This window comes from Harpia harpyja, chromosome 3 (genome assembly GCF_026419915.1).
Source record: "Harpia harpyja isolate bHarHar1 chromosome 3, bHarHar1 primary haplotype, whole genome shotgun sequence".
NCBI lineage: Eukaryota > Metazoa > Chordata > Aves > Accipitriformes > Accipitridae > Harpia > Harpia harpyja.
This window is the reverse complement of record NC_068942.1, coordinates 19,144,822-19,168,877: the sequence shown is the minus strand read 5'-3', so window position 1 is coordinate 19,168,877 and position 24,056 is coordinate 19,144,822. Positions and strand designations below refer to the sequence as shown.

The 24,056-nt window shown below is 45.5% G+C and overlaps 1 long non-coding RNA gene across 1 annotated transcript; it reads left to right on the top strand.

Annotated features, from left to right (window-relative positions):
• Positions 1-22,460: 22,460 nt before the first annotated feature.
• Positions 22,461-23,852, top strand: LOC128140178 (uncharacterized). The gene is made up of 3 exons (XR_008234639.1): positions 22,461-22,554; positions 23,509-23,580; positions 23,728-23,852. It is a non-coding gene; the product is annotated as an uncharacterized LOC128140178 (long non-coding RNA).
• Positions 23,853-24,056: the final 204 nt, after the last annotated feature.

Genomic DNA, 24,056 nt, shown 5'->3' with positions numbered 1-24,056 from the left:
CCACACGGAGGGCTGTCAGGTGTTCCTCACAAGACATAGAGAGCTGCTCTGCAGTTGTGCTCGACACCCTCTGACACCATCACATGTTTCGGGACACAGTTCAAGCAGATGTGGGTCTGCCCACACCTGCAGCTGGGCACGGCCCCTGCCTGCGCGGACACCTCTGCTTCTGGGGCCAACGAAAGGGCTTGCCATTGCTTCTCTCGCTGCTCAGGACCCCTTGGATCTCACATCAGGGAGAGCCCGGGAAGAAGACGACCCAGCTCGCCCGGCCGCTTTGCGCCGGGGCAGCTCCATCCACGTGCTGCCCGAATTGTGGGTGACCCCAGCTGCGGCGTGAGCGCCGCGCTCACAGCCAGATGGAAACATCCTGCGCCCATGCGTTCGGCAGCTGCCCTGCGTGTGTGTCTGTACATCACGGGCGTCTGGAGCCACCTTCTTTACAAACAGGAGGTGGGCTGGCAGGGCAGAGGGTGCAGGACGCCCGGGGCACTGCCTCCCTCTGATGGTCCCCGCTGCCTGCAGGCACTGGAGGAGATGTTTTGTGGATGTGCCCTTCCTTTCTCGCTGCCTCACTCGCATCGTCTGGCCCAAGAGGGATTGCAGTGCCTGGCAGCCCCAGCTCCTCGCCCGCTCTCATACGGAGTCTGGACATGCATTGATTTTTCCGCTTTTCTCAGACTGCACTCATCCGTCATTTTATATTACTGGAGATACCATTAGCAATAAAATAAAGGAGGAAGGGTACAGAACCCATTAGAGTGCTTACTTCATGTGTATGAGAGAGTAAGTGAAACAATTAAAAGCACATCAGCTTATAAACATGCTGATACAGTTATTAGCACAGTGAATAACATTCAGAGCATGATACCAGGGGATAGAGATGAAATCTCCCCTTTCCTTCCTCCTTCCTTTCCTGGGAAGCAGAGGGAGGGATCTGATATTTCATAACCGCTCTGAATGTATGTAGCCACAGATATTGTACACGAGCAAGATGAAAAGAAGATTAAATAATAAAATCAAGGGACATTATGCAACAACCAGTCCGCAGTTGCCTTCTACGTGAATGAATTTCAGACCCACAGTGTTAAAACTAGAGTGACAGGAAGGTTAGATGTAAAAGGAAGAGGTAGCAATACAGTCCTGGAACTAGTTTGTGGTAAGCTGGGAAAAGCTTCAGCAAAGAAAAGAACAATTTTGATTATTCCCATGCACGGAATGATTTAACCAAAATCCTTCTGAGAGCTTGATACCCTGAGAGGATGATATGAATCAGAATAAAATGTGTATAAATATTAGATGATAAGCAGGCACTCACCCACCTTCCTGAACACTCCAGCGTCATTTGCGAGGAAAAACATCTGCTGTGTTTGTTTTGCAGCTTTTGTTTTTATCATTTGCCTTTTTGTCTCAGCAACCTCAGGTGAAGTGCCTGGCATCTGGAGCCCCGGGTAACTTCACTCTGACCAGCAGGAGCGGGCACACCTTGCTGGTGGCGTCAGGTCTCTCCCTCCAGGTTTTAGACCCGCTTACTCCAAAGGGTTGTGTGTTTGGTGTCTCTGTGGGTTAGTGGTCCCCATTGCAGATGATAGCCTTCTGGCACTTCAGATAGTGTCCCAGACAGTGTCCCAGGAGGTTGGGCCAGGTTAGGACCAAGCCATTTTGGAGGCTGGTGATGCTTGAGAACTTGCACAGAACAGAAAGTAATTGAAGAGTTGCACTGTTATTTGGCATGGGAGTTTTTACGAATGGTCATTTTGATGAGGTCAGTGTTGAAAAAGCATGGACTTTCTGTATTTTTCTGTATCTCTTCCTTTTTTACTCTGTGACACTGTGTAGAAAAGAGCTCCTGCTGTGATAATGTACTGGACGACGATGTACTGACGTGGGGTGGGTGAGTCGAGCAGGACAGGGGTGCGGAGGTGACACGGTTAGCCCAGCTGACAGCACCACGTGGTGGGTGAACCAGTCTGCGGCTGCTGATGCACCCTTGCCTTTGCACTCTTTCCCTGCCCTGGGGCACGCTCTCCTTGGGCAGAGTCCACGCAGGCCTTGGTCCTGTTGGTCACTGTTGCTCCATGCTTGTGGCTAAGATCTCCGAAGAGCTGGTGAGCCAGCCAAGCTCAGTAAAGCATAGCCCAGTGGTGTCCACAAAGTGCTCTCTGGGGCAACCACCCTCCTTTCTAGGAAATGGTAGGCATGAATATGGATCTTAACTCTGCAGAAAGATGGTTGCTAGAAGTTAAGGAGCTTGTCTACACCCACACCTCCATGAGTTTAATTGTATCAGTGCAAATCTCTCTGGACTGATTTAGGATGTGGTTATACCCATTTACGTTGCTATATGTGTAGAAGCTTGAGTTAAGTCCTATAAAGGATACTCGTGAACAAAAATCTGCCCCAGGTTCAGTAAGCAGATGTATTCACATGGATCAAAACCTGCTTAATATCTCACCTATCAGCTAAACAAAAAAACAGTGTGTTTACATCAGGCTTAATAACTCCCTGTGGAGTAAAACTGTGGTGCCCTGATGCATGAGTTCAGTCATGTTTGTGCTTGACAAGGATACGGATGGCACAAGTTGAAGGTGAAATAAAAGAGAAGAAAAAAAATGCCCTCAAAGTTATTAGTTTGGTAAAGGGGGATCACTTTGAAAAAAAGAAAAAAAAGAAGGGAAATGATCCTCTGATTTTGACCCGTGTGGTGTTTTAATCTTGCTTTGAACAGCAAGCACTGCAATCCTTCAGCCTCCGATTCAACACAAAGTTTAGAGCAGAGGTAGAAAAGACAACATGGATCCTGCAAGCCTAGGCACGTTTTGAGAAGACACATAGTGTCAGGACATTTCCACAGCCCCGGGGCAGACGGCAGGGTTGCAGCACAGGTAGGAGTAGCATGAAGGCTCTCCTCTCCCCTGGTGAGCGGGAGGCAAGTGTGCACGGGGAGGGCGAAGCACAGCTCTGGTACACACGTACCTCGGTTCCTGTCGTGGGATCAGGAAGGAAATGCTGACTAACAGAAGAGCTCTCAGCTGGGTTTTTTTTGTCACCGATCCCCTAGCATTAAGCAACGGTGACTTTGCATGGACTGACTCATTTCAGATATCCCAAGGACGGAAAAATAACTGAAAGATCCCAAAACTGTCACAAAGCTTGTTTTGATTCAGGTATTTGCCTACCCGAATATTTAACTAGATCACATCAGCACAGCTGCGTACCCCTTCTGGGTGCTTCGGTTTGTGTTCTCAGGGAAACTGCCAAATGCAATTATAATTTCCCTTTCTCGTGTGAAACAGCAGTGCCCAAACTTTTCAGGTCGCTAGGCCACGTGGCTTATCATAGTGGCAGGCAAAGCTGTGCCGTGCAATGCCTCCAGTCGCGTACAGCCCTGGCGAGGTCCTGGAGGTGCTGAGCATGCTCTGCACATCCCACTCAGACCGTGTGCCCCAGGGGAAGGGGCTTCGGGAGCCAGCGGCACTTGTCCAGAGCTGCTCATACAGCTAGAATTGAACCAGCTGCTTCCCTGGACGAGCAGCCGGGCGATGGGGTGAGTCAGATAATTTGGGGTGGCGAGAACCTTCCCAGTCTCCTTGGGACCCTTCTCTGCTCCCCTGCCGTGCAGTGATATTGCACAGTCGTGCCAGGGCTGTGCCCCCATGGGAAAGGGGGAGGTCAGCAGCTGGCTGCTGTTGTCGCCACTGGATTTGACACACTCCTTTGGATTTCTGGGAAAGGGGGTGACTAGGCCATGGGATGCAAGATGAGGCTGCAGCCAGCCATCAGGGCACTGCTGATAAATGGGCTGTGCAGTGCGCAAGCCACAGGTGCTGTTAAAATGGTCAGGCGCAGATTCTCAGAGGGCTGAAAGGTGCTCTTTAACTGATAAGATCCTTTATTTACATTATTTTGTTCTTCAGAACAAATAAGATTGTTGGAAATAGAGAACTGCCGAAGAGAAAACCTTGTGAGTGGGAAAAGACAGAATAAGAAACAATGAGAAGAAAAGTATGAGAATAAGCCAGAGCCACTCAGCTCTTTGCTTCGCCACAACTATTTCCTGACCTGTTTATTGCAGTAAGTGCCTATTAATGGGCTGACTCGAGCTCTCAGATGTGTGAGCTCCTACCCCAATAGTTATGTTGTGGTAAAAACAAAGCACGAACAACAACAACCCCAAACCCTCCACAACCAGTTCTTGGCATTGAAAGTGTTAGCAAGAGCTAATGTAGTAATTAAATGTACCCAATGCTTTCTGACTTCACAGATGACAGTCTGTGGTTTGCCTGCCCACCCAAAATGCGTGGGAGGGCAAACCCAAGTCTTAGAGCTCTAGTGTCTCATCACTTTCCTTATCAAGATTTTCACAGTCACTGGGAAAGGGTTGCACCCATCAGCAGGAGACATTCCAGCGCAGGAGATGAGATGACTTTCCTACAATTCAAGCTGCACAGGATTCCTGCATAATCATACTCCCGTATCTCATCTCTTTCTGCTGTGCACCTTTTCCCTCCTGTGAAATTTTGCATTGCTGCTTCATCTGAATATAAAGGAAACTCACAGGAAAAAGCAGGAGTTTAAAGCAAAAAGAAAACACCACAGCTCCACAGAGACCTTAGAGGCATGGCCAAGGTCGTTCTACGGTGAGCCTGAGTACCTGCACTTTCAGGAAGCCTTTGACAAAGTCCCTGACAAAAAGTTCGTAAACCAAATAGTCCCAGGATGAGGGGAGCTGTGTTTGATGGCTGAGAAGTGCAGGGCAGGAGTAGGCTGGCAATTGTCAGGGTGGCTAAGTGCTAACGAGGAGAAGCTCCAAGCACCTTATCTAGAGCAAGTGTTTGAAATATGTCACTCTGGAAAGGTGGGGAAACCACTGCAGCCACAAAGATGTACACAACCCGTCATTGGTTCATGACTCAAGAGAGGGCTGTGGAGAGCAACAAAGAGACCTGAGAAGATGGAGTGAGATGGCAGGAGGGAAACTGAGCTGTTCACAGCAGTGGTGTAACACTTTTGGAGGCTTGAGTCTGCTGGGGTGCTTGCTTGGCAGCTATATGGAGAGGTGATCTTTCCTTCTCCATGCCCTTAGTTTTTAGGGGTCAGGTAGTTTAAATAGTATTTCTGGCTTTGGAGCTGTAGGCATGCACTTTTGCCAATGTCCAGATAACTGTATTTTGAAACATGCGTCACAAACGTTTTCCTATCTCCTCCCTGGAAGTCCTCTATTGGCCTCGTGCTGCTGACAGATGCCATCTTATTCCTCTTCTCCTCTCTCCTTCGTCCTCCTTTTGCTGCTGCTGCTGACCAGGACTCTCACCTTCTTTCTGACACCCACTGTGTTGCTTGTCAGGCTGACTGTGGAGCTGATCCGCTTACCTGATCCATCAGAAAATGTCCTTTGCTTCTGACATCCATTTTCCTCTCATTCCGTGAGCGGCTTCAGCTCAGCGAGAGATCCAGGAAGCACCAGTGCTCCAGGATGGGAATCAGCGCAACTGCATGACCGGGATGTAGAGGCGTTGGGGGGATGAAGCGGGACATCACCTCCCAGCAGCAGTGACCCTGTCTGACTGCGGTTCGGTCATGGTGCCCCACCAGAGCTCAGACCACCTCTGCGGCCCATCACCGGGGGAGAGTTGGGCTGGGTGTTCAGGTTGCTGACTGCTGTACAGCTCTAGCCCAAACTGGATTTTCCAAAAGGACCAGAAGGATTTGTGAGTATCTTTGTAAACAGCAACATCAAGATGCCACAAAATATACCATAGCTGTTAGAAAACAAGCAAGACGCTTCGGTCAATTAAAAAAGGAGTGAGAGGTTACTGTTTACATCTGCAAAGGCATTGTAAGGTAATCTGTCATGCAAAGTATGCTCACTTTAGTGGTAGGCCAGTCTTTCTAAAGAGGATCCAGAAACCTGCTGATAGAACTACTAAAGTGATGGGGGACTTCTCAGTGAAAAGTTGACAAAAAGGCTGGGCTTGCTCAGTTAGTGAATAAAAGGGGACAGAGAAGAGCATCCTATGGCACACAAACAATGCATATAGCACTGCCTGAGTTAAAAATGAATTGAAACTGAAAGGTAACCATTTCCAGTAAATGGTAAATACTTTTGCAACAATCTGTCAGGTACATCATTGCCACAAGATATGAGGAAAGTAAAGGCACTATTAGGCATTTAGACATTTACATCTGTAAAAGAATATGTATTGTTATTCTCTGTAGGATAACTGGAAAATCTAAGGAGGTAAGTACTCACATCACAGATGATAAGCCACTTTCTTTTCCTGGTGCAGGTAAATTGGAAACTTGGAGATCATGTAAATTTGGAGATCATGCTACTCCACAACTACTTAATAAGATCTTGGCACCTTTCTCAGAAACATCTAGAATTGGCCAGTCTCAAGCAGGATACAAAATGCTTTAACCTTCTATGGAAATCTTCCTATTCCTAGCACAATAAAGAAATCCCATGTGAACACAAGTGCAGTGGATGTCGGGAGCTCATTTTTCTGACGCTAAGAACCAGGAATATTTGAAGGAATGGGTAATGGTGTGACCCCATATGCCCATCTCTGTCTCCAAAAACGGCGATTACGAGGTGCAGTGACAGCCCCTGAATAGCCATATAAAGGCATTCAGGGCAGAGTGCAAGACCCATCCACTCTTCTTCTCAGCTTTAAGCCAAGAAACATTCAGCAAATTGTGTAACCCAGAATTATAACAGATCCTCCCAACAAATGGCACTGCAGGCCTGTGTGATGTGAGGGTCTTCTGGCATGTATCGCCACAGAGGTTAAGAGAAGAACAGCACTCACTCGTGAACAATGTGAGCCAGGAAACTGAAATTAAGAAGCCTGTTTCATGTTAGATTAACAGCTCCTAATGGCTTTTTGATCTGCCATTCTGTATGGATTTATAGGAAAGAACTCACTTGTTTTGGATCCATAAATAATCATAAACAAATGTTGGACCAGATAATCTTGCTCCTCCACACAGAGGAGGATTTTGCAAACCTTTCAGAAACATCATGTCTTGTTGCATTTGGGTACAGAAATTAAAGTTGCCTTGAGGCAGCTTTAACTTGTGTGACCGACACTTACAAAGTGAATCACAGTAGGTTTTACTGACCTCGGCAAAATGAGAGGTCATATTTTCACAGATATAAGCCCTTTTAGACATACTCCCCTGACGTATTCACGGCAAAAAGGTTTCTTTCTGTACCTCTACAGAATGTAATGCATGTCCTCACCTTCATTCTTCTCTCTTCAAAGTATTACTGAGGCTATCGAGAAGGAAATTAAGTTCCTTTTAGAACATTTCAGTACAATTATTCAGGGCAGGATTCTCTGCCACGCTCTTGGGTATTTTTATATTTATGAGTTCTCTTTAAGGCTTTAATGGGGCAGCAGCCACAGTAAGATGAACCAGATTGAACTCTCAAAGAGACACTTGGTACATTAGGGGCAGATTCTCATTCTCATTAGCCTTATAATTTTTAATCCTCTAAGCAGTGGCAGTGGTTGCAATGTGACTTGTATTTGAGTGAGGTGCAACATAGGGTGAATCCAGTTTTCAGAGTCTGACCCTTCCTTATTCCACTAGAAAAGCTCAGACCAAATGGCAGTCATTTCTTGCTGAAGAACAGCTGATGGACAAAGGAGGTTATCAGATCAGCATATCTTCATTTTCTTTATAAAGGAAGCAACACTGCTGACAATTCAGGTAAAATAAGAATGAAGACAAAACATCCAGAGGGTGTCAAGAGGGTTTGCAAAAGCCTAATACCAAGTATTCTGCTTCCCTTCATGCATTCTGTTAGTTGCCCCTTTTAGTTTGAAGTAAAAGAGCATGCAATGCCAGGGTGGGATGGAGTAGTACCATAACTGTGTGTGGGCTCTTATAAATTTATGGTAAATCTGAAGCAGGTGATGGAGATTAGCTTTCAGTGAAAAACATTGAGTTACCTCACATTTAGCACAGCCTGAGGTCAGTTCCTATGGCTCAAATGATTCAGTATGAGAGGACATTGCCCAGACCAAAGCCCCAGCTAGCTCAGTACCTGTCTCTAACAGTGACTTACAGTGGATAGGAAAATGTTTTTGGGGTGTCGGTGATACAGGTATATTCCCAGCTTCTGACAATCTCTAGCCTAGAAACTTCCTGAGCCAGAGGTGGCATCTTTGTACATAATAGCTCAGGATGGTATTTTCCTATGACTTTGTCCAACTGCTTTTTGGAACCCATGCAAACTTTTGGGATTTACCTCATCCTGTGGCAATTCATTCCTCAGTATAACCTTTGCATTGTGAAAAAGTGCCACCTTTGTTTTGTAACTACCACCTGGTAGGTTCAAAATTTGATGCTGTGTATGTCATGTTGTATAGGAAGAGTGAATAACCATTCCCTATCCAACTCCTCCATGCCATTCAAGATCTCCTAGATGCCTGTCATCTCCCTGCTGATCTCTCTCTAGGCGGAAGACTCCTCGGTTGTTTACTTGTTTCTTGATTCTTTTTTTCCATACTTCTAATCACTGTATTGCATGTCTGTCCTTTTTGTAATTGTATTGGGGTTTTTTTTAGATGGATGGTAGGACTGGAACTCCACAGAGGGTTCAAGGTATGGGAATAACAAGGAGTTTTGGTTTCTGTTCCTTTCCTAATAGTTCCTGGGATGCCATTTGCTCTTTTGGTGCTGCTAAACCCTGAGCTAGCATGGTTGTAGAAAAGGCTTTTGTAATGCCATGATTACTTTTCTGAGGGGTAACAGGTAGCTCAAAACCCACCACTGTATCTCTGACGTTAGAGTTGCTTTTCCCTGTATGCATAGCTGTTGTGTTCATAGGCATCGAATTTTGTCTGACGTCTTATTGCCCTGTTGTTTTGTACCATAGCACTGAATTGTGATTCTGCACAGTCGTCACTCATTTTTACAACTTCAGTGGCTTAGTATCATCAATAAACCTCATCGGCTTACTCTCTGTTGCCTTTTCTAGGTGGTTAGTGAATACGCTTAATGACACAGTAGAACAGATCTCCAAAGGACCTTAAGGTTTATTCCTCCTCTTTGTTTTCTTTAACTTAATCCATGAAAGAACTTTCCCCTTAGTTTGGCATCTTTAAGACCCCTTGGTGACGGATATTGTGAAACCTTGTTGAAAATCCACTCCTACTTTATCAAGCAAACGAGCTACATCTACATGCTCATTACCTCCTTTAGAAAACTCTGGTAAATTTGTGAGATACTGCTTCCCTGCACGACAACCACTATGACTCTTCTCCATTATATCATATTTTTCCATGTGTCTACTTGTTCTATGCTTTTTCAAAAGTTTTTATTGATTTGTCCAGTACAGCTGGTGGTGTTACTGGTAAGGCAGCTCCGTGTTTGTCCTGTCTTTATTTCATGAAGCCACATGCCAACCAGTGATGTCCGAAACATCAGGAAGAGAAGCCTGGAAGATAGAATCTTTCTGAAATGTCCAAGGGATGCAAAGATTGCTACACAGACATTTTCAGGCCCCCTTCCTGGAACTGCCATCTGCTAGCAGATATGTGAGCATCAGTTGCTATGGTAGCACACAAAATGCTATGTCCAAACCCTGGAAACACAGAGTATAGGTCTAGAGCTGGGCTGTGGACCAAGAATCTCTGCAAGGTCTGGAGGATGAGAGTTTTATCCCCTTCCTGGCCTATGCAAAGAAATCTTTTTACTGTTGTATAGTCTCACGGCTGACATGGGTTCAGTGGCAGATATTGTCATCCTGGTTGGGGATGACAATATGTAGAGCTTCTTGTAAAACAAGCCTTACTTTTGTTTTGCAAATTTCCCAGCGGAGAGGCCTATATGAAGCAGCAATGGGCTGCAGTGAGACATTTCAGTGTCTGTTTCCCAGTAAACTTATGCAACATCCATTGTGCTTGTGCAGCCTGTTGCAAAAAATGGATGCCATCCCCAGAATGTCAGCTGAATATTGATTTAGCAAATGGGGAGAAAAAAGGAATGAAATAAAAGGCCATTGTAGCTGGTACTGCATATAAATAGCTGGGAGGTTAATTTATGTTATTTATGGAAATCTGGAATACTGGGAATGCTCTAATGCCTATCCCAGCTAGACTATTAGTGCTTTCAAGTTCTTATATGCATTCATCACCATGTTATCTAAATGTTGCTAAGCCCTCTTAAAAGCAGTCAGGCAAGGCTTTAAACAGTCTAGAAAGGGGACTGTGAAAATAAGTATCATTTTCTGTAACTATTTATAAACCTAAAAGGATGCATGTAATACAAGCGCACATAAGAAATGCTTTTATTTACCAAACAGTAGAGAAAAGCTGCAATAAAAGAAGAAAAAAAGAATGTCCCTCCTCCAAAAGAACAGTTCCGGCTGATTTTTAAAAAAAACATATATATAGTTCCTTCCTTTTTTTTTGCTGGTGGAAGGGCGCACATGTGACTGAGGGAATCTCTCTGAACCAAAGAAAACACTTCAGACCAAATTATGTTCAACATGAATTTGCCTTGTACAAAACACACACTCCTCACTCATTTGACTATGCAAATAACATAAATTAAAAAAAGAAAAAAAAAGCAAATGGAATATGTATCATCTCATCTCTTAGGGGGATAATAACCACAGCACTTCTACGAGGGGTGCCGCAATTTGCTCTCAAGCCTTCTCTTTTAACATCTTGTGGAAAAGGTGTGACAAGGAGATCCAACGGTGAAATGACTGTGCTACATCAGCTAAAAATACTCCCTGGTCAAAGCAAAGAGTGGATGAGAATGTGCCAGAGGTGGGGAGGGAGGCAAGCCTGCAACGTGTATAAACAAATGCCCCAGCGACAACTGGAATGTATACAAAGCCATTGTCAGAGATTTCCTACACCTTCAGGGGCTCATTCTTCTGCTGAGATGCACAAACATAGATGCTTTTCTGACAGGGTATCTCAAAGAGTGTAAAAGCAAAAGCCACCGCTAAATATAGACGGCTGTCACATGCTGCCTTTAGTCACATTTCAATTCATTGTAAACTGCAGCATGCCTCACACCACGGTTCTTTTAACCTTGGTGACGTGATTGAGGCATTTTTTTGTTTGTGCACATCCTTTTCCCCCCTCTAATTTGGAAGTGCAAATGTAGATGCATAGTCAATAAACAGGCAGTTCTGATGGTTCTGTTGAGCTTTAAAATGTACAGGCATGTCTGAAACAACATGGAAAGTGCTGGTGAAAGGGGGAGTGAGTGGATGAGTCACTTTTAAAGCAAAGCAGGCAAACTGGGGGAAAAAAAAAGAAAAGAAAAAGATCTGTGTCTTGACTCAGTGCCCAAACTCCTAAGCTGATGCTTCACTGCAGACTCTGAAGTTCAGCTTATTTTTCCTCTCATTTGTTCTCTTATTTTTATGTCTTACATAATGGAGCTTTGATTCATAGAAATCTATTTATATAGTCTAGGATTTGGGCCAAATTCTGAAGTCCTGACTCCATCTTTCCTCAGGCAAAATGGCCATTGTGGTAAACGATATGAATGAGGTTTGCTAGGACTGTGTGATCAGGGCTGGATTCCTGGGGGGCTATGCTTGATCACCCCGCAATTTCTTATATTCTTGCTAGAGTAGTGATTGAATGTAAGGAACTCTAGGCTGTATTGCAGCTGGAGGACAAATTGCCTGAGACTAACAAAATATCCTGGCTTTTACTGGTGAGGCCAGTGCGAACCTGTGCTCACTCCACATGCCCAAAGACCACTGGTCAGCACTTTGGGTCCTAGCATTTTGCCTTATTCCCCTCCCTCCGTATCAGTCCTGCAGCGGGACAGATGTGGAAGCCGCCTGCAAGCTGCTGGCTGGGAAAGCCCTGACATGAGTACGGGGGCATGCACCCCCCCTTCCCATGGCCCCGGCGTGGGACGTTTGCTGTGGCGTAGGAATGGCTGAACCACGAGGTACCGGCACCACCCCAGCTGCAATATGTACTTTCGAGGGCTGCAGCTGGTATAACTGAGGGCAGGTTCACAACTGAATGGGATCTTGGAAGCGGAGAGTGGGAGCTGGCTTGTCCCGGGGCTTCTTTGCTTGGGGTGGTTGGGTGTGAGCAGAGGACCACATGCGCTAGGTCTGTCTAAGGAGCCGGCAGAGCCAGCTGACCTTTTATCTGACAAGCTGGCAGCCAGGAGACGGCTGCCAGAGAGAGAGCTCCCCACTGACATCAGAGTTATTCTTGGGGCTAGATGGAAAACAGCGAGAGATAATGCTCTTTGCTGTAATGATGAGGCTGATTTCAAATACTTCACATGAAAATAGCAACCCAAACCCAGCTAAGTAGGACAGAGGAGCAGAACTGAGGGAGGTTGCTTCTCTGTGGCACTGTGACCAGGGGCTGGAGTTTCTGCTCTCTGATAAAGTGTGAACCCCCAAAGAAGCTCCTCTGGGGGCAGACATGGCCAGGTATATTCTTAGCAGGCTGCTAATACCTCAGCTCACTGTCCAGCATTTCTTCCAGTGCAAATGCTCTCATAATCCTGGTTTTTAATGGCTGCTTGTGAGAATGCAGCATCTTTGATAGTGCTACCTCTTGGTTACATTTGATGACGCCATGTTCATGTTTTTAGCCAGACTAAAAGAGATCATTGTAACGATTCAGGGGGAATCAGGGAAAATGCTTTCAGTTTATGCTAGAATACATGCACACGCATATTTATATATAGCGCTCTCTCTCTCTCTCTAAAGTTTTGTCTTTTGACTAATTTGTCACAGCTCAGAATGCAGAAGCCATAGATAAAGTACTCCAGGTTTTGGCAATACCAGAGCAATGAAATAGCCAAACGAGCACTCCTTAGCCCTTCACTCCCTCAGCTATTATTCTTCGAATGTTGGAGATAAATGTCATTTGTAAATCCCACTCATTGCTAACATTAGTACTATGCATATGTACTTCCTTTGACAAGTAACCCTACCAGTGAAATCTGCAAGGCAGCAAACTTTAAACAGTTTTCTTTTAAGCATGGGTAATTAGTAATTGGGGGCATCTCTCTCTGCTGAACACCCACGCTCGCTCTTCTTTAAGGTGTTACAGGTTGGTGACTTGCAGTCAAAGAGCCTTGAAACGTTTGACATCCTTTCTCCTAATTATGAACTCCATCATCAACTTTCTCTCTGCTGGAGTGGCTTTTCCTTTCTCTCTCCGTCTCTTTCATTTTGCAGTGCAAACTCTGCCTATGGGGCTCAGGCTATGCTCTTTTTCACTTACAGCCCAGCAAACCGAACTGACCCACAGGACAACCCTGAAAGATTTGAGCCCATTGGCTCAGCCGCTGCTTGGCCTCCCGCCAGCTCGCCGGGAGCATCATGCAGCCGAGAGCAGAGCCGCTCTTGTACGATACCGTCCCATGCCAGGAAATCTGAGGACCTCGCTTGTGTGGGAGGAATCATCCCTTTTTCACAAGAAAGATGCTGTTCCTCAGGAGTCTGTTTCCTCTAGGTTGAAGTTTGTGTCTGGTTATATTGCCACAGGAGGCACTGTGAGGGGTACAGCCCATGGAAATAAATCATCCAGCCCAGTGGGCAGAGCTACTCTTTCCCTCGGCCTGGAGAGAAGAGCACATTTTCTCCCTCTGCTTCTCTCCCAGGCTTTGCCACAACAAGAGGGATGGTGATAACGTTAAAGGTACCTCAAGCCACCATCACTTGGCTTCTGGTGTGCTGGAGCACAAGGGCTCTGGATCTGAAGTCTCTCAAGGTCTCCTGAATTGCCTTGTGGAGTTGCCTTTCTTTCTCCAGACAGGCCCTTGGGAAACTGGTCTCCAAAGTCACCCTAGAGAGGAGGTGAAATCTGGCATTTGTGAATACCTCTGTCCCTTGTCCTTCCCTTCCCATCTCATCCAGGTATCTTGAAACCTTGAAGCCATTGATGGTGATGAAAGGATGGAACAGAAATCCTAAAAGGTAAAAACCATCTTTGCTTAAATTAAGCCTCTTTGTGAAATCAAAGTACAATGATGGCAATGCTAAAACACAGAATTTATGAAATAAATAGGTTTCCAGGCTGAGATTTTTATAAGTCAGCCTTAACACCTTTGCAAATACTACCACAGTTGCCAAACTATAAACTTCTAAACCCAAAAGTTAATAACAGACATTGTCACTAATGGACATTTAACGGTAACAGCACTAGCAGGTGATACAGCAATAATGAAAATAACAGCCCATTGCAAATAAAGGATGGGTAATGTCTTTCCATGATAGCCCCGCACCACTGAGCACACAGCACAATCACAGCATCTGCACTTTCCAGTGGTTTTATGAAGAGCAGATTGCAATTCCCTGACTATATTACATTTTGATTTCTGTGTGGATGTTGCAAGGTACATCTAAACTGAGGTAACCCATAAGGAAATTAGGTTTCCTTAAGTTTACTTGACTCCCTCTCACTGTAATAATTTTTCTTTTTAACAAGTGTCAACCTATGCTGCTTCATGGGACCCCCATGCCACAAGGACCTGTGTGCCCCGAGTCAGCCCTTTCCCATCTCTTTCTAAAACTCCTGTTGCAAGTGATGCATCACTGGAACAACCCCAAATTACTTCATCTGATCCTGGAGATGGATGGAAGAAGTCTCCAACAACATGAATTTTCCAGAGTTAAGTCAGGAGGAGAAAACAGGTAAGCTGCAATGGGCTCACCCATGCTGCCATGTCCTGTGAGAGCACACCTGGCAGGATACTCCACAGAGTATGTCTGCCTTCCCCAGATGGTGGCCCAAATGCATTCGCGATACATATTCACAAGGTGTATATAACTTATTAAAAAAATAAAAAAGGAAAATTATTTTCTTCCTTTCAGCCCTGGCAATTCAGTGCTTGAGTAGAATTGCTTCCTGACCTCTAACTTGCAAATCTTTTAAACACCAAACATGCTTGTCAGATGGGCAAAGCAATGCTTGCAAAACAGTTGCGCTGGGCAAAGGAGGTGGCAGGGTTTAGTGGTGATGGAGGGCTGCAGAAAGCCCTGCTTCCTTCAGACTTGGTGGTACCTGAGAGCAACACCAAACACCTGCAGTGGCTGCCTCCTTCACCCTATAGCATGACAGTAGTTCCAGGCAATTTTACTTTTGCCGTTAGCAAATCTGGTTGGTCTTATGGGTTGCTGCAACTGGATGCTTTTGTGAGAGCTCTTAGTGTGAGCACAAGCTTGTGAAAAAATTAGCATGCCTGAACTGGAGATATTTTTGTGAAGCTGTGACTTACGTTTTCATTCTCTGTATGCTTTCCTCTTTATCATCCACTGCTGTTGCATTTTTGTTTTACCCTGTAGTAATCACTGCAAGCTCATCTGTGGTCCTAGTAAATTTTTTTTCCTAACAAGGAGGAGCCTGTTGGTGCTTCTAGGAGGAGAGAAAGTGTTCTCTACGTTTTGGGGTAGGTAGAGAAATCCCTGCTGGGTCTTTAACCTACATTTGTTTTCAATTTACAGGAGCGTTCAGGTCTAAGTCTGCTGTCAAAGATGAAAACGAAGTAACTGAAGTAATTCAATAGGATTTAGCTGAATTACTGAAAAGGCCATAGTAACAAACTTTGTAGTGTCTTTCCATGGAGATCACAAAGTCTTGAAACAGGGAGGAGATTACTGGACAAGTTAAATTTCCTTGGAGCTGACAGCCTTACCTTTCCCCAGTTAGCAGCTCATTTTAATTGTAAAGATGTTCTCTGTCCTAAGCTCAGCATTTGACTGGCAAATTCAATACCACGCGGGCAATATTATTCCCTGGCAGCCCTAGGCAGGTTGATGAGAGAAGCAAATTCTGCAAAACAGGGAAACAAAGGCAAGTGGCAAGCCACACAATGCATTTTTTGTCTGTGCGTATGTGAAGTTCATTGTCAAAAGCCTTCCTTTCCTCCAACTGTAGGAGAAGGCTGCAATTGTGGAAATTCCTAACAATGGTTTTGAAGTAACAGGGGCTCTAGCGCATCTAGGCAGAAGTACTAGATGTTCAAAGGGACAAAAAAGAAGGCCCTCTAAAGCCCAAGAAAATGGAGCAAGGAAGGATAAACACACGGTTTGTTTTATAAAGCCGGCTACTGACCAGCTATGCTTCCCTTGTAACTCCCAGTACTTGAAACTCTGCTGCCAGATCTGCTGTATCTTAAATTCAATATTTGGTGCTGCATCTCATAACAAGGAACTGGTTAAAGGCAGGGTAATCTTTTAAAATTCTGCTAAAGGATTTTGCCTAGAAATTGTCTGCTTAGGAACATTTTTGCATGCTACACTCCTGTCTGTGCTTTTGATGTGAGTCTGTAGTTTCACACGTAGACTGTAAGTAGAGAACATCTGTAGGGCCATGTGTAAATGGTTACATAAATAGCTGACAGTGGACAAAGCAATTGCTTTGGTGCATCAGGTAATTGCTGGGCAAGTTACCCAAAAGAAAAGCTGATTCCTCTTTCTTGAGAAAGGCATAACAATCCTTCTGGCATAAGGTTTTTCAGATATTAGTGGAAGCACTTTTTTTTTCTGATGACCTAAGTAATGAGTATTTTCTCTTTACATAAACATGCCAAGTTTATGCCTTGTCGGTTTCGTGTTCATTCCCCATCTACATATAACTTTTCCTGGCTGTCCGCACAGCTTCTTAGCAGCCAGCATCTTCATGTTTTATTGCAGCAGGAGCTTTGCTGCAATGGTCATTTCCTTAGCCCATCGCTCGGACTACTCCATCGTCACTTTTTCTTTGCTGGCTCCTTTCTCTCTGTGGTGATCACATCCCTGTGCTGGCTCTCGTCTCTGTGATATCAGGCAGAAATAATTTTTCTTCACTTGCAAGCTCTATCAGAGCCTATCCCCACCCTGCCCATAAACCTTCATTCACTGTCAGGAGGCTGACTTCCACCTTCATCAACCACAAGCAAGCACCTCTGCTATTTTCTCCTCAGGCTTGGGAGGAACTCCTCATTAAAAATGTGCAATGCTCTCTCCCTTTCTTCCAGCCCCGGTTTTCAGAAAGGCTCTCCTTTGAACACTGCAGGCCAAAACCTTGTCAGTAGTTTGTTGGACCTGCAGGACGGCTAAAATTGTCCTGTGCTCTCTTGTGTTTCTGTCCCTGGGTCTAGTTTTTCATGTTTGTGTTGTAAGCAAGGACTGTGTTCTTGTGCGCTGAATAGTACAGTGGGGATCCCAAGCCTGCGACAACCACCAGTGACTCATTGTATGGGAGCGTGCTTGGGCAGAAGGAAAGGAAGGGAGGGGAAGGTACAGAGGGATTTTAAGAAGCTCCTTTCCCTCCCTTTAAACACTCTCTTTGATACACCTCAGCACCGTCCCTCCGGGGGAGTGCTGTGTAAACCTCACAGACCTTTACTTCAACCTCCAGCTCCGGCCTGGCTTTCTCCAGGAATGCAGGGACCTACAGAGGATGCCTTCAGATACTGCATTACAGTCTGAAACCAAGGCAGTGCTTTCGAGTGGAAAACCCAAGTCAGCCTCAAAGAATTGGGAATTTGGTTGGTAGCCAACTCCTTCTGCGTAGCTCTGCTTTTCGCATGGCCCTGCCCTCCCTTCTCCTCTAGGCTTAGTCCTGAGGAGAGTTAGGTTCTTGCTTTCTCCAAGAGTTTTACTGTGCTGAACAGTGCCGTGTTTTACCATCAGGTGCATCCTCCCTCTGCGACTATCCCTAAGAGGAGAAGCAGCACACGTAGGAGAGAAAAGAGTGTTGTGAAGGACAGTTTATAAATGACTTCAGTGAGGCAGAGTGATGTGTCATTCTGGCAGAGAGCCCATTAAAGAGGAAGCGCTGCTCTTGAATGTGTTCAGCTGGGGTTTCTGAGAACTCCTTTATACCCACTCATTATCCATTTCACATTCTGGAAGTGGATGGTTATGTTTGCCTATGTGACGCAGATCTTAATAGTTTTCTGCAGTACTACATCATTTAGCTCTCAGCTAATACAAAACCAAGCTAGTAATTAACATTAAATGCTGAGAAATGGATCTGATGTGATGAACACTCAGCATATAATGAGAACACTGTGATTTCTTACTTGGAAGCCATCATGGTCTTACAACATAACCAGTCGTTACAGATGCCCAAACAGAGCTGGGATTAACAATAGGATCTGGTTACACTTGCAAACCTAATTGTTGCTAGTCTGGTAGAAGTTGCACTCTCGGGCTCCACTTCGACGGATAACAGCTCTGGCATCTATTGTCATTTCATAATGGTGTAATGCTATTTATGCCACAGAAATCCTAGCTGAGCCATGAATTACACGCAGATCAGGCACACCACGGAAAATGCAGCTGTGTCGGGGGACAAGGCTTGTAAGTAAGTGACCGCTCTGCGAGGCCAACTCGTACACTACGGAGTGAGGCAATGGAAGTCAACTATAATAAATATTAATAAAAAGATTTGTTAGAACAGCCATTAAAGGGCCAGCAGAACTGGAACCCAAGTGTGCCAGACACTGCAAAATCAGCAGCTGGTTCCTGCTGGACAAACAGACAGACAGACAAAGCTAGGCCTCAGCAAGGGGTAGGCTGGAGACCCTGCCCTTGATGCCACTAAGAAAAGAGATGCCAGGAGGAGGTGAATATGCTGCAGCCCTTCTGTCTCCTGATGCTGCCAGGGAACTGATGGTGGTAGTGACTGTGAGGGCTCCTGCAGGACCGCAGCCTCCTGGGGTCGAGGATGAGGGGACCAAATGTCCTGGGATGACCCCTGAATGCAAGGGCATGTTCCCAGCATCCCGTTTTTTCAGAATGAGCTGAGCAGGGGAAAAGCTCCAGTTTCTTGCCCCGTGCAAAACTGCTGCAGAGCCCCAGCTTCTCCAAGCTGGGGGGTCCAGGCCCCTTAAAAGCCACCCCGGCAATACTTGTGATAGAGAAATGTAGGGAGAGGCTGTCCCCCACTGTGGGATGGTGACCCTGCCCTCTCTACAGAGTCTTCACCTTCCCCGATTTAGCTGCTGCTGCTGTATTTCTCTGTTGGGGGGGGGGGAGAAACTCACCGGGGCGGTGGCGATGCCAGAGAGCCGTGAGGAGGAGAGGACCTGCCCCCCAGCCCATGGGGTGCCCCATCGCCCTGTGTCTCTCCAGCCTGGATGCTTGGTGCTTGTGGCAGGGGAGGAGAGGGGACCCAAAGCAATGTTTAAAAACAAGGGAGAGTAGGGTGGCCCCAATATGTCTTCATCTAGCTCTGGACCCAGGCGGAAATAGGATGTAATGATCAAGCACAGCAAATAATGTGATGGCAGCAAATACGAGACTAATTGTGTGCTTCTTGTGTGATATGGGTTTGGATTTTGGGTTTGGGGGGGGGGTGTCTTTTGTAGGGTTGTATCTCCAGTGGAGAAGGCACAATCCAAGTGAAAATAAAAGATGAGTGGGAGGAGGGGTTAAGGAATGAAAACAGGGGAGAAACAGGTGAGGAGAAAAGCAGAGAGTGAACTCACGGTGAAGAGATCACAAGCAGTTTACATAGATTTGAAACAAAGCACTGATTAACCCAGGCCAGAGAAAAGCCAGCCTGTGCTGTGGAAAATTTTGAGTGTACTGTATCAGAGTTTAGCCTCACCCTGACCAAAATGTCCATATCAGGCAGATAATAATGAAAGTTCTTATGAAAGTTCTTATAAAATTTCACACACAGTAGCAGCTTGGAAAATACAGTGATGTGAATCCTAAGAGTGTAAAAAGAGATAGAGCACTGACAGGTATTCACTGGGCTTACCTTTGAAAAATTAAGTGTTGTGTTGATTCTACTAAAATTGGAACTTGTCTCAAACGCAAAGGCTGGATCACAAAACTTGCCTCCCTGGTGAGTATGCAACAATTCCTTGCAAATGGTCATTAACTTGTGGCTTACCATGAAATATCTTATTTTCCCTTTTTTCTAATAAAAGTACATTTTCTAAATTGCCGTAAACTGAGCTGAATAGAAACTTTTCTACCAGATACAGGATGTTGAACATCGGACATACTACTTCATGGCCATCTCTCTCGGGCTTATGCCTTTGCTTTGTGTATTTTTAAAATTTTGTGTATTTTTAAGATTTTGCATTGCTTAGAATAGCCTGCAGTTGAAACAGCAGGCATTTATAATATATCCACAGTCCCTGTGGACTAAATTAAACCCCAAAGACATAGAAACAGGTTATCAAGGGGGAATTCTTCATGTACCCTTTCAGTAAGTCCTTCTTTTCTCTGTGCTTTTATTTTTCAGTTTTAGTGTAAAAATGTCACAGTCATGATCTGTCTTGTTTGTATGCTGGTAATTTAATTTCCCAGGTTTGTTCAGTTCCCCTTGAGCTATTGGATGCAAAATGCACAAAGGAAAAATAAAAATATTTGAGTCTAGTGGGGTAGGGTCAGCTTTGGGACTGCAGTATGAACGGGGAAAGGATAATCTCTGGCAATGTGTCTTTATGCACGTTCTGCAATGGCATATATTAATTTTTAATCTATTAATTTTCTAAATTATTCATGTCAGAGAAATAGAATAAAGAGAGGAAAAGCAATGGCAGTCAGTACCTAAAAACACTGCTCCTGTGCAGCTAATGGTCTCTTTCCTCTCTTGGTATGCTCTAATTCTCCTTCTCTCCACCCTGGTACTCTTGCAGGCACAGCTGTGAATGGACATATGTTGTCTGGCAGCAGCAGAGGTGCCCATACCTAATACTGTTGAGGCCGAGCTTTGCAGACATCCCAGTGCTGGTGTCAGTGCCAACTTCAGGAGCCTCCAGCCCACCTTCAGCCACTCTTTTCCCCCCTGCAGGGCTCCTTTCCCATAGCTGTGCTGACAGAGCTGCTTGTGGGTCCAGGCTGTAAATTAGATCAGGCATCTCTTCTATTTGAAAGAAAGAAGCAAATGTATATTTCTAGGGTTCCTAGGTCTAGAAGCATACACAGTCCACAAACAGTTGCATTGATACAGATGAGGAGAGGGTTTGCTGTGGTGTGAAGGTGGTGGGAGATGCAATAGGGTTGCCTTGTACCAGTAGTGCTACTGAAGCCTCTGCATTGCTACACCATAGCCCAAAACCACTCCTGCATGAGAGGTGTAAAGCACCCAGACTCAGGGGGAAACAGGCTTCAAGATGTGCAGCTTTCCTGAATATTTCTTGGTAGCTGGCTCATGGCTCAGGTGCCTCCACAGCATAAACGGTTGTGGTGACCATGTGCTGACTTGTTACATGTACATATGTGCAAAGAGTGGACTGAGGATTTTGAGTATCAGCTTGGGAAAACAGCCAAAATTCAGCTAAAAGTACTCCCAGAATGGATGCAGTGCATGGACAGAGCTACGATTTGGTGAATCAGATAAGTTTTTCTTTGACATCACCTCATTTTAATAGTGTCAGTAGTGTACGTGCATGCAGATAACACTGTGCAGACCTGGCCTCTGGCTTCTTCAGCCTCTGCTCTATCTGTCAAGTGAGAGTTGCTGTTACCTCAAGATGCTACACAGATCAAAGACAGCTAGTTAAATATGCCTACAGATTTTCAGACCTGCAACTGTATCTCTGTGTATTTGGGCGACAGACACCACAACTGATGCTGATCTTGATTGTGCCTTTTTTGCATTACCGTCAAACAAAAAATGAAAGAGCCTTGAACAGCATCCTCTAAGGTATTGCCGTCTGCATGCCATCTCCCCGCTTGATTTCTTCAGGTCAGTAAGACTGTAAGAGCAATCCTCTGCAGGAGCTTTTGTTTTAAATTAAAGATGCTACAAGACTATTATGTGATGAGGCATCATGAAAATACCCTTTCGGAAGATCAGATTGACACTTCCACACTGTAAATGCACAGTGCAAAGGCTACACATATTGTTAATGTTTGTGTAGGTACCACGTAAGGTCCTTGAGGCAGGCAGGGAGGCACCGCTTTGTTCTTTCACCTGTGCTGAATAAAGAGTGTTATCAGTGTGCCGATAAATCCTGCCACAGAGTTTTGTTATGCTTGGAAGGAAAATATGATGTGTAACAAAGCTGGGGAGGTGATAAGAAAAGAAAAAGGTTGCTTTGCTTTGTTTTAAATGGGAGTTGTTTTGTGCGTGGGAATCTGCACAAGGGGATACATCAGTGGTCAAGAAGGCCAGATGATGAGATTGATAGCTGTGTTTAGACTGAATTCCAATGCCCTGCTCTGTGCTTGTTTCCTGACCCATCTTCAGCATGGTCTTCAGGTAAAACGCTAACAAACAGTTCCCCTGCTGGAAAACTCAAGGCCAGTTTTCTTCATTGCCCAGGTGCCCAGCTGTCAAAGCAGCATGCACTTCAGCTAGCATCTCTAGGGGTGAAACCTGTAAGAAACTGGCCTTATGTTGCCCTCCACAGCACCCACTCTTGGAGCAACGGATAGTGCTCTGCAATACCCTCTCCGGAGTTTGCTCCGAGTCCTGTGCACAGCCATGAAGCTGTGAGAAAACTGTGTGACAAGATCATTCATATCCTCATGCACCTTTTTGCAGTTTGCCTCCACAGAACCACCGAGGCATGGACAGAAGATATATCCTGGTGTACAGCCTGGCTGGAGTCCTGTGTCCTCCTTTCCATACTGAAAGAGTAAGTATAGGATTGCTGCTTTGGAAAAGCCACCTGCAACAGCCACCACTGCACAGAGATTGCTGCTGACGGCAGCAGGCGTTATGGGTAAATTCCTGCCACAACCATTGCCACAGAAAAAGGGAAGAACCGAGGAAAGCCTACTACCAGGCTAGGGACGGGAACAGCCCCAGGAATGAAGTAAGGATGTGGGGAGGCAATTCTGCCACAGATGTGAGGTGCTCCACGCAGCACCTAAGCCTGACCCTGTGGGTGGCCCTGGGAGGGGTGAGTGGCCCAGCTGGCAGATCTGCAAGGCTGTAGCCCTTCTTCTGACACAGCCACACCGGTACCCCAGCAGACACCTCCAACAGCTGGAGCCAAGCCTCCGCCTTGGCTTGGTGGCCTACTTGTCAGGATCAGATGACTTCTGACTGCCTTGCAAAGTTCAGGTGGACTGGGCAGAGTAAATGACATCCTGGTTGTTGCTGAGAAGGTCTGGAAGGAGGTTCATTTGGAGGAGATCTCCTGGAAGTCAAATACTTGAGCAATGGGCTGCATCTGGACCGTTAATGCGCTCAGGAAGACCCAGAGGAGCAGCAACCTAGGCAATCCTGAGGACACTGGGCAGCAAGAACTTGACTGCTAGATCTTAGCTCTGCACCACCTTGTGTAAGACCACGAATGCATAGCCACAGTTGCCCCCCCCCACCTCCTCAGTGCGTCAGAGAGGGGTTATGCAGGCTGGTCTCACCACTGTGAGCCTGAGGGCTCTGTCTCGGTAGCCCCGTCTGTGGGACATTGGCCTCAGAGCCAGGCCAGTGAGCTGGCGGCAGTGGTTCACCAGGGTGGTAAAGGACACCTTGAAAAATAAGAACAGGACCCAAGGGAAGACCATCAGGCTATTTTCTGGATTTTCCACCCCTTTGATTTTCTTTTGGTAGGGTAAACTGTTCTGTCTCTGTTCTTTTACAGATGATGGTAACAGATCCACTTTACCAGGAAGATGGATGGATAGCTCATAATCTGGATTTGAGACCTGACACGGTAAGTCAGAACAGGCTAGCGGCTCTAATTTTTTATTTATTGCACTTCTGCAGACCCCAAGTAAGTGCTAAAAGGGCAGACTATATTTCTTACTTATTTTTAAGGTTTTGGCCACATTACAACTTTATGCTTTCTGTTTTTCTGCAGTAACCTATTCCAGCCATAAACCAGCAACGGTCTGGGCACATTTAATCTGAGGGGATTCCAGATGGCTGTTGTAATAGAGAGTGACCAGTCTTTCAGTGTGTGGTCTGTGCTTAATCTGAGCTGGCCCAAATAAAAAAGCAATATGAAAATACCCCTATATCTGTGAATTCCCCAGTGAGGAAGTCTGGAACTTTTGTAAAAGTTTTATTTTATTTTTAGTCATTAATGGCAAAAAACTATTGAATGTGGACTGTTTTTCACGTTCACCCCTTGCCAGTAGCCTCTCTGCAGGAAACCATTACAATTTTCTTGCATTTGAGAACAGAAGT